The 10,013-nt window shown below is 41.9% G+C and overlaps 1 long non-coding RNA gene across 1 annotated transcript; it reads left to right on the top strand.

Annotated features, from left to right (window-relative positions):
- LOC110395554 lies at nt 2,900-8,740 on the top strand. Its single transcript, XR_002436451.1, has 4 exons — nt 2,900-3,254; nt 4,898-4,973; nt 7,028-7,102; nt 7,933-8,740. It is a non-coding gene; the product is annotated as an uncharacterized LOC110395554 (long non-coding RNA).

Below are 10,013 nucleotides of genomic sequence, written 5' to 3'. Positions count from 1 at the left end.
CAGTTTGGGTCAGCCTGGCATGGCTTGGCATGGCTCAACTGAGATTAGTTTGTGTAGGCCTGACATTGCTCAGCATAGTTTTGAATTGATCAATTCAGGTTGGCCTAGATTGTGTCGGACCAGATCAGTTGAGCTCAGAGCAGATCAGGTCAGCCTAGCACCATTCAGTACGATATGGTGGCTTGGCCTGGTTTGACTTATCATGGCTCAGCATGGTTCAGAATGGCTCGGCTCAGGTCAGCATGGCCGGAATTGTAACCGGAAGTAAATACTGTACCGGAAGTGGAAGTGGAACCTGAAGTGGAACAGACTTGAGATCAGAAGTGAGGCAGGGACAAAGAAAGCTTCTACCAAGGCCAAAGGAGATTGCTAAGAGGGCGGTAGAGGCAGTAGGCGGCTGTTGGGATGGCAGAAAGACACTGCGTGGGGAGAAGAAGAAAGAAGAACAAGTGGAAGTGGAAACCTGGAAGTAAATGCGGAACTAGAACTGAAAGTGAAACCGAATCCAGAATTGCAAATATAACCAGAAATGGAACCAGAAGTGGAAGTGGAAGCAAAAGTTGAAGTGTAAAGGAAAGCAGAAGTTGGAGTGAAACTGGAAGTAAAAATGTACCCAGAGGTTAACATGGAACCGAAAGTGGAAGTGGAACCAGAAGTAAATGCAGAATCTGAAGAGGAACCTAAACTGGAAGTGGGATTGGAACCAGAAGTAAACATGAAACAGGAACCAGAATGGACCCAAAACCAGAAGTGAACTCAGAAGTAGAAGTGGAAGTAGAACCGGAAATACAAATGTAAACCAGAAAGGGTTTGCAATGGCCATTGCCACAGCCATGGGGAAGAAACTTGGTTGGTGGTGAGGATAGCTGCTGGGCAAAGCTCTTGGCTTGTGTTGTGCCTGTGAAAGGCCCATTGCCCATGGGGATTTAGTAGTCATAGGTCGTTGTTTTTTGGGGGAGAGGGGGAGGGAGGGGGGGATTATGTGCCTAATTGCCAAACTACTGCAGAGGAATCTATGTGCTTACTTTGAGCCAATGGCAAAGAGAAGGCCAATATGTGTAAAGAATTTCCTCCCCAAAACACTTGAGCTGCTGGCGGTGCCATCCAGCAATTTGGATGTTAATGGGTAGGTAGTAGCCAATAATTTGATTATCCTGTGTTGTGTTTATTGTAGGCGAAGTTAGGATAATCCATGGATGTACACTCAGAGGCAAGGGTTTCTGTCGTGTATTACGAGTGTGTTTATGTGAACAGATGCAACCAGTCATATTTGAGTCCTGTGTGAAGCTGGTCACATGTCAGTCAGCTTTGCTTTAGGAGCTGGGTAGCTATTGCCACGATGACTAGACTGGCTCTGGTTTATCTACTTCAGTGAGCAGTGTCATGCCATGTTTAATGAGACTTTGTCTCCACCAGCTGGGAGTGGACATAATACAGAGTATGCACATTTGTTTGTGTACTCCTTAAAAAGAACTGTGCGTACTTATTTCACCTTTGCTGCCACATTCTAGTTGTCTGGAATTGGAGATAAGGATATATAAAATATAAATCATGCTCCTCTTTGACGTTTCCAGGGGAACTATCAGCAGCCCCATTTTGTCTGACTGTATCTTGCACAGATCAAGTTCAAGAGGAAAAATAAAATGGCCTGTATCTTCTGCCTGTGTGTGCTTCTCACTGCTAGATCTTTGCCTAAGCTTGCTAATAATGAGTGCAGTTATTGTCAAAGGAGATAATCAGGAGTCCTTAAAATGTTCTGGGATGTTGATCTCAAAGATCACATGTAAACATTTAAGACTTTGCCTATATTAATGTCTTGAGCAGGAAAAATGAGTGCTTGGTTTCCAGAAAGAAATTGTTGTGAAGACTTTGATAACTGTTTGAGCAGGCTTCTGCCAACATTCTTCATGTTTTCTGTGATTCCTGTATTCTCAGTGGGCCTACGTGGAACCAAACTGGGCTGTGGAGAAGGTGGATGTGTTGCTTGTACTGTCATGATATCCAAGTATGATCCCTTCGAAAAGAAAGTCCTGTATCCTTTGTTATCTGACGGAGTGTGAAACAAAATAGGGACAGATCTAGGTTCTTGATGTGCCAGGTGTTGCTTAAAAAAAACTGTATAATGTATGTTTCTGCCAAAACATAAGTTGCCATTTTCAGAATACAGTTTCAGATGGCTGAGAGAAGAAGGTAAGTAAAGTAAACTCTTATGCATTGAAAACTGGCATGTTTTCCTCCTGAATGTATCCTTCCTCACTCATGAGGAGTGAGGGAGAGTTAAGATATCTTGAGTAATTCTATTATTCTGAATGATTAACCCAGGAGACAGTCCCTCAGCTTTGTCTTGTTTATTAATTCTTCTTTCCTGAAGGAGTATGTATACCAATAGCCAGGTCACACAAGTACTAAATAGTCTAGAAAAAAGTCTCTAGAATTTCCCTGTGAAAATGCTGGTATTAGTGTGTCATGGTTTTATGATTTTCGGTTATTGGTATTCCACATCATAACATCATGTAGTGGATATACCTAGTTCTCAGAAGAGAAGGACTACTACAGTCCCCACGGTACTTTGCTCCTCTGTTACCATTTTCCAGCCGGAGGGAAAAGATAAAAGCCCGCAGTATAAAAACTTGCAGATCACGAGACCTCGTCCCTTTTTCCGCCGTCTCTCGTCTTGGCAGCACCTCGCTCTCCAGCCGTCTTATCGTCGGTAGTAGAGTAAGGCCTACCTTGACTTTGGGACATTCTCTCTCTCTGTGTTGGATTTATCAGCTTAAATTGTAATTATATTGTATTATAGTGTGTTGTTTTGCATTCCGATATTTTATTTAGTAAATTAGTTTGTTTCTCCTCAGATTGTTGCCGCTGTTCTTTGCTCTCAGGGCCATCTCCCTACCCTTTTCCCCTTTCCCCTTTTCCCGGGACGTGGGGCCCTTGGGTCCCCCGTCCCCTTTGTCACGGAATCGGGCCTAACGCCCGTAAACCGTTGACATAGTGGGAAACAGATTTTAGTCTGTTATCTTTGATTGTACATGATCCATATGTTAGATGGTCGGTGAACTGACTTATCTATAGGCCTGCTGACACTTCACTGGGAAATGGTTAACTTAGGCCCTCTGTCACCTACGTGTAACTGAAGGAGTCTTACCTTTTTCGTTAAGGTGTTGAGATGAGGTTAAAGGACGTGTCATATCCAGTGATAGTAGCACCAGCATGGATCCCTGGAATGAATGCTGTTCAACACGCTGACACAGGTGGGCAAAACCAAGGCAGAACACCTGCTAAGTGAGTGGGGACTCCAGTATAATAATAAAGACAGTATGAAGGAAGATCTCTAGCTAAAGACTACTTTCCATATCCATTAATGCCTCTCCCATGTAGGTAATCAAGTGAGTGATACGTATAAATAAAGAATTAAAGAGGATTTTTACTAGAAGGTTTATTGTATGGAAGAGAAAGTGACTGTTGTTGTCAGTTAGCTTCAGACCTTTCCAGGCCAGTCAGACATGTAATTCATGTACAGTGTACACCTCCATGGATAGAGCCCTGTCACACCTGGATAATTCCTACTGCATCCCCAATGTCAGCAGCATGGGCTTTGTCTGAAAGACCAACTTTCCATCCAACACAGCTTTCCGTTGCTTTGGAGGTCTGTAGGTAATGATGATTGAGAACAGGATGAGTGACATTGCTCGGAAGTGTAGCCTACCTCCTGAGGAGATGCAGACCTACTGACACATTTCAGATCAGTCCTGCCTGTGAACAATTTCTGTGAACTGGATGAAATTCCGGAAAATTAGGGAGTATAAGAACTTTTGTTTCATTTTTGCTAAACCCTTAGCTGAATCTCAAACTTGCTCTATGACTGTCCCATTGTACCATGGATTATCTTCTGCTTCCTTAAATGCTCTCAGTAGCCTCAATTGTGTAACACCTGTTTTACAACTAGATATTAAGAAAAAGCCCAAAGGCACTAGGTAACTTAATCTTACTGCTAAAAGTCTCTTGAAAATTCCTGGCCTTAATGTCTTATGTCTCGTTATCCTGTAAATGGATTTATATCTGTTAATTCTATTGCTCTGCAGACTGAGCAGAGAAGTAAAGATGAGGAACTGATGTGCTTTTGGTGTCATCCTTCAAGAGGACCTAGTCTGAAGTGTTAAATTTTGCATGTCCTTCATATGTCTCTTTGGGAAGCTACAGAAGCTCAGTCTTTATAATGAAGACCTGACTCATTTTAACCAAATATTGGAGGGATTTACTCCATGACAATGCTGGGATGAGTGTTTGGCAAGCTCTAGCCATCATCTCAGGAAGAAACTAATTGCATTTCTGGAGTTCTATCATCAGCTTGATTGATGTGAAGTTAGTCCATATATTAGCAAAACAACTTCTAAAAAATTATTAAAAAAAAAAATTCCTTCAGGCCCACTGTGTGAAGAAACATCTCTCAGTGACCTGGTGTCTTAGGTAAGGCAGGAATCAGGCCTAGCATAGTATTATTTTGTAAGGGAAAGGTAGCAGAGGAATGGGGTCTGTAGAGTATAGACTTTGCTTGAATTTTTGTATGGCTATCAGGGCAATTTTTATAGGCTTTTCATCTTTTTAATATCTTTCTAAGTTGGCTCATATTCACAATTGAGTAGGTAATAGCCAGGCACCTACTTCTCTAATGCCTAGGGGGACATCTTCAATTCAGATTTCTTCTTGCAGAGACTCCTAAACAAACCCATTCTTTCTTAAATTAGTGATTAACTTAGTCTATATTGCATTCAGTCTATACTGCATTCACGTATGTTTCTTCTGCTTTGATACCCAATCTGTCAGAGGGAAGCATGGCACTGAGTTGCAATGAAAGCTTCATGAGTATACAAATGTTTTTTTTCCTTGCACACAGAATTGCTGGAAAAAGAGGGATGTGTATTATTCCTACCAAATTTGGCACCAGCTCCACTTCCCCGTTTCTGAACAAGGTTTGTAAATGTCACTTACACTATCTTTTCTGTAGAGGAGCTAGATTTATGCTGCCTCTCAGACTTTCCTCTCTTTGTGCTGAATCAGAGCTTTTCAGAGAATTAGTAAATTAGTCAAGAAAAAGAAAAAAAAATCGGAACCAAAATGAGTCATGCAACAGTTACCATTTCATACTGTCCAAAAAAAACCCCAAACACAATGAAGTTAAGTTTTCATTGTTTGTATTGCATTTATTTCCTTTTATATTCCCTCTTTCTCAATAGTGGAAATACTGTGACATCAAAAGATGGTCATCTTCATTCTTATGTTTTAACGTGACTTGATGAAGTGTCAATGGCATTGGCAAGTTCAGGTGAACAGTGCATCTCTGTTCAGAGGCATGTTTGGGCTACTTCACCTACATTCTCAGCTGAAAATATTGGCTGAGGTTTGCCAAGTCAAATTCTGTTGAGCTGGAGGCGCTGAACCAAATTCACCTCGCTTGTACACTAGTGGCTTTACATGCACCAAAGATCATTCATTCTCTCTGTAATTTGTAAATGAAGTCCGCTAGACACTTCACTAGTTTATGATGAAATTAGGATTAATATTCCCTTTTAAAGGCTGGAGCTCTGGTTCATGTTTATACAGATGGCTCTGTGTTACTCCCATGTGGTGGGACTGAGATGGGTCAAGGACTTCACACCAAAATGATCCAGGTAGTAATGAGTTTGGACTTTGTCAAATGAGACATCTTTTAAGGCAATTACACTCAGTCTGCAGCATTGCCTCAGGCAGATTGACACTGCTGCTCGGTGCATATCTAGGGTAACAAATCATAATTAATTCCTCTTAATTGTTCCGGCAGCAGTACTGGGTTTCCAAAGTACTACTACATCTGAGCAGGAGAACTGGAATTCTCATCTTTACTCTTCTATGTAGATAATGTAGGTTATGGTTACAATCTAACCTCTACCGCAATTTGTCATCCCATGAAAGTACACTTTATATGTATTTTGGGGGTATATTTGTCATATTGCATTTATCTGCATACTTTAATGTCTTCATAGGTAAAAAGGCCTAAGAGAACAACCATGCTTTTTCATGGAAATAAAAGGGAGATCTAATAGTGCTCTTAATCCTCTGATGCTCTTATAACTGAGAGAAGAATTTGGTCTCACAATAATGAAGTGAATGCCTGTTGTTTTGGCAAAAGTGTGCACATGTATTCACGTAGATAAGGAATGGCCATATTTTGTTCTAATATTTTTTCCTTCAATCCTTTTGTGGTCATAAAATTGAGTCTTTGTGATTGTTCAAAATGAACAGAACGAATTATCTATTTAAATGGCTGGCTAGCTTCTTAGTAAATAACAGGACCTTACACTTAGTACTTGCAGCACAATATATTGTTAGTTGCAGGTGCTTTGTGGCCTGTGCTATGGAACCAAAGACCTCTAAGTGTTATAAACGCAGAGCAAATATCTTTCTGTAGCAATGGCATCATCATGGTTGTCTCTGACTTGGGGTGGAGTTATCAGTGCATGTATTTACAGGGCATGTGACTTTTCCATTGCGAAGGAGAACTTAGTCCCAGTCATCTTCAGGTTTGAAGAAAAGAGGACAGATAGCCTCAAAAGTAAAAATAAAATAAAATAAGTATTTCAGGCTGGTTTTATTCTCTGCATGGCCTGATTGAGTAGGTTAAATTTCAGCAAGGATTTTTTTTCAGTGTTGTGATCTCACTTTGCTACATATGCTAGGATGACCCACTGTTTGTTGGTAAAATTACTGTATAAATGAGTAGATTTAAGATATTTTCTGAAATGGTCTGGGAACTTCTATGCTGTATTCAGGATTCCTCTTCTATCAGCATAATCTGTTTTACAATTCTTTCCAGTTAATATTTCTCCTACTCAGCAAGCCATCAGCTAGTGAACTTTGTTCCTTTATATATGTGCCGAAGTCCTAAAGGAAATATTGACAGAAGATTCTTTGAGTCTTCAAAGTGTTCTTAATACTGCATGCTGTCTTTGCAAGCCTTGTAATATTGCTTTTCTCTGATTGTTTTTAGAATGCATGACAGACCATATTAAAAAGACTTGAGCCAATCAAACAGTCCAATCCTAAAGGATCCTGGGACAACCAGGTAAGCTATCTGTCTCTGTCACCAGACAGATGAGCATTCTCAGACTGTTTTCACTGGCAACCCCTGAATGCAGATATATCTTCCTGCATCTCACTAGCAGAGGTTTGAGGCAAGAGAGCAAGTGAAACAGACAAAGCTTGCAAGGATTCGTCCCCAAAGCCTCAGTTATCACTGATCCTGGGGCCCGCCTATGACAAACTTTACCAGATAAGTCTGGAGTGGTTACCCATATCTCTGTAGATAGCCTCCAGTCCTGGACAGGAAGAAGTTTAATTGTTTTCAAACTCTTACTCACCTTGCCAAATTAAAACTGCCTGTGAGATCTGTGTTAGCCTCTCAGCAACAGGGCTTTGTAGGTGAGTATTCACACTGCAGAGGCAGTTCTTATTCAATTGCATAGACTGCTTCCAGGGAGATTCTGGGAGGATTTACAGCCCCGGTCCCTCTGTCACTGCTCTAATTCAGGGCTACGTGTCCTTTCCTACCTAGAAACATTACAAATGACCTCCAAGAAATATTTAACCGCACTCAAAAAAGCGAAGGATTTGCTACTGGATTTGTGGGAGTGAGTCCGTAATAGTCACCATAAGCCCTGAGATTCATTGGAAAATAAAGACGAATGAAATGGCTTCAGTTGGGTTTGGGAATATAGGGCAGTTTTATCAGATTTCTATTTATAGCTTTTTATGCTTTTCATTTCTGCATGGGCCTGATGGAGGGGATAAAACATAAGAGCATTAGGGTTTTGATAAGTTGCGATGTGGTGGTATTTCTTTTGACTGTTTGTGGAATGGAATCTGATTTTAGTTTTGTTTTTTTTTTCTGTCTAGAATTCCTGACCTTGGCTACAACTTTAACACAGGGAAGCCATTCTGCTGTTTCAGTTATGCTGCTGCTTGCTCCGTGGTTGAGATGGATTGCCTGACAGGTGACCACAAGATGACGGGGTCAGCAGGGAAATAGCCCCCTGTGTTTGAGTGAGGGAAACATTCACAGGGAGTGAACACTGGGTGTCAGCCTGTCCCTAGCTCTGTCGTTGGTCCAATGTGACCTTCAGTCCATCTCCTAGTTATGGGACTTGCTTCTGTGAGAGATGGCAGCACTGTGTTAGCACAAAAGAACATCAATATATCAGAATTGAGGTAATAATTAAAAATAGCACGGAATCTTTTGGAAAGGATAAAGAAGTAAGATGATTCATTAGAATCTGACCTAGTGCCCTAATGGGTTATGCTCAAGTACAGAGCACTGCCCCTGGCAGTTTGGAACCAGCACAGATTGGGTCCATTCAATCTCCAGGGGAAGCTGTAGTGAGTTATTTTGTTTTACTTTAGGGGTGAACTCATTTTAAAAGATAGCAGGAAGAATTGAGTTTTGAGTTACTGAATGCCGGCCAAGTGTGGGTAGTGGTGGATAGATATAATACTCCTCCTTATATGAAACCACAGTGCACTAGTTTCATCATCTTTGCTGATTTACTCTTTATTTCTGTCTCTCAGAACATTCATGCATTGTTTTGGATGCTGGCACAGTCTGAACCCTGCCATAGATATAGGACTTGCTCCTGTTTAAGGGAGCGTATAAACAGGAGGGGGAACGATTGTTCACGAGGGTGGATAGCGATAGGACAAGGGGGAATGGTTTTAAACTGAGACAGGGGAGATGTAGGTTAGATATTGGAGGAAGTTTTTCACACAGAGGGTGGTGACGCAGTGGAACAGGTTGCCCAGGGAGGTTGTGGATGCCCCATCCCTGGAGGCATTCAAGGCCAGGCTGGACGTGGCTCTGGGCAGCCTGGTCTAGTGGCTGGCGACCCTGCACTCAGCAGGGGGGTTGAGACTCGATGATCGTTGAGGTCCTTTTCAACCCAGGCCTTTCTATGATTCTATGATGATTCTATGACTTGTAAGTGAAGCAGTATCACTAATTTCACCATGTTACAGATCACACTGCTCCCAGGCTCTTCTAGATGAACCATTAATCCACTCTAGCTTGTGCCTTTGCAAATTTTAACAGGCTATCCAGTGAGGCATTTTAGACTGGCTGTGAAAACCAGTTTGACCCCCATTTAACTGTGTAACAGGCACAGGGTTGTGAATCCAGAGGAAGCTAGTACAACTGAATAACATCACTCCAGGGGCAGTTCCTGCTATGTGGAATGTGTAGATTAAATCCTACAGTTGATTTCTTTGCTCCTGTCTGTCAGTGTCAAGCCCTGCTGAATTTAGTGAAACTTCTCCTGTGAATAAAAAGTTGGGGCAGTAGATTGTATCCTCCAGCTACTGCTGTGCAGGGATCTCAGGAAGAAGCTGGAGCGGGCACTTGGCTTCTGAATTCCCAGGCAAGGATGAACTTATTTATTTTGTGCAGTAACAATCACAAAGACATTGTTCAGCAAATAAAGGACGTCTGATACACTTTTTGTTCAGCAAATCAGGGACGTCTGATATACTGAGATGTCTCATTAGGCATCTGCACGTCCTTACCCAGCCAATGCAGTACAGTTCCTTTGCTAACTCTAGGTGTCAGTGTAATGCAACTCTAGTGTTGCTGCCGCAGGGTTTAGTTCCCTAACACGAGGTGCAGAGCTCTACTGTCACTGAAATGAAACTTCTTTGAAAGAGACGTTTTCTTAGTAGTGGCCAAAGGGGAAGGGAGCTTCTGTCTTCTCAGCCTGTCTGGGGCTGGGACTCAAGATAAGGGTTATATGGAGTCCATCAAAGAGCTAAATGGCAATTTCTTGAGTCCTTCCATGTACCGCTGCAGAAGATCTGGGGTGGGAAAAAGAGATAAAGGGGGTTATATAGCTGCAAGATCACACGTACGTGGAGCTGAGTTAAGGAATGTTTCAGGTGAATCCTCAGAGCAGTCAGCCAAATATCTCTGTGCCCACAGAGATGAGCTTCCTCAT

This window comes from Numida meleagris, chromosome 3 (assembly GCF_002078875.1).
Source record: "Numida meleagris isolate 19003 breed g44 Domestic line chromosome 3, NumMel1.0, whole genome shotgun sequence".
NCBI lineage: Eukaryota > Metazoa > Chordata > Aves > Galliformes > Numididae > Numida > Numida meleagris.
Note: the sequence above shows the minus strand (reverse complement) of the source record. Positions and strands in the feature narration are given on the sequence as shown.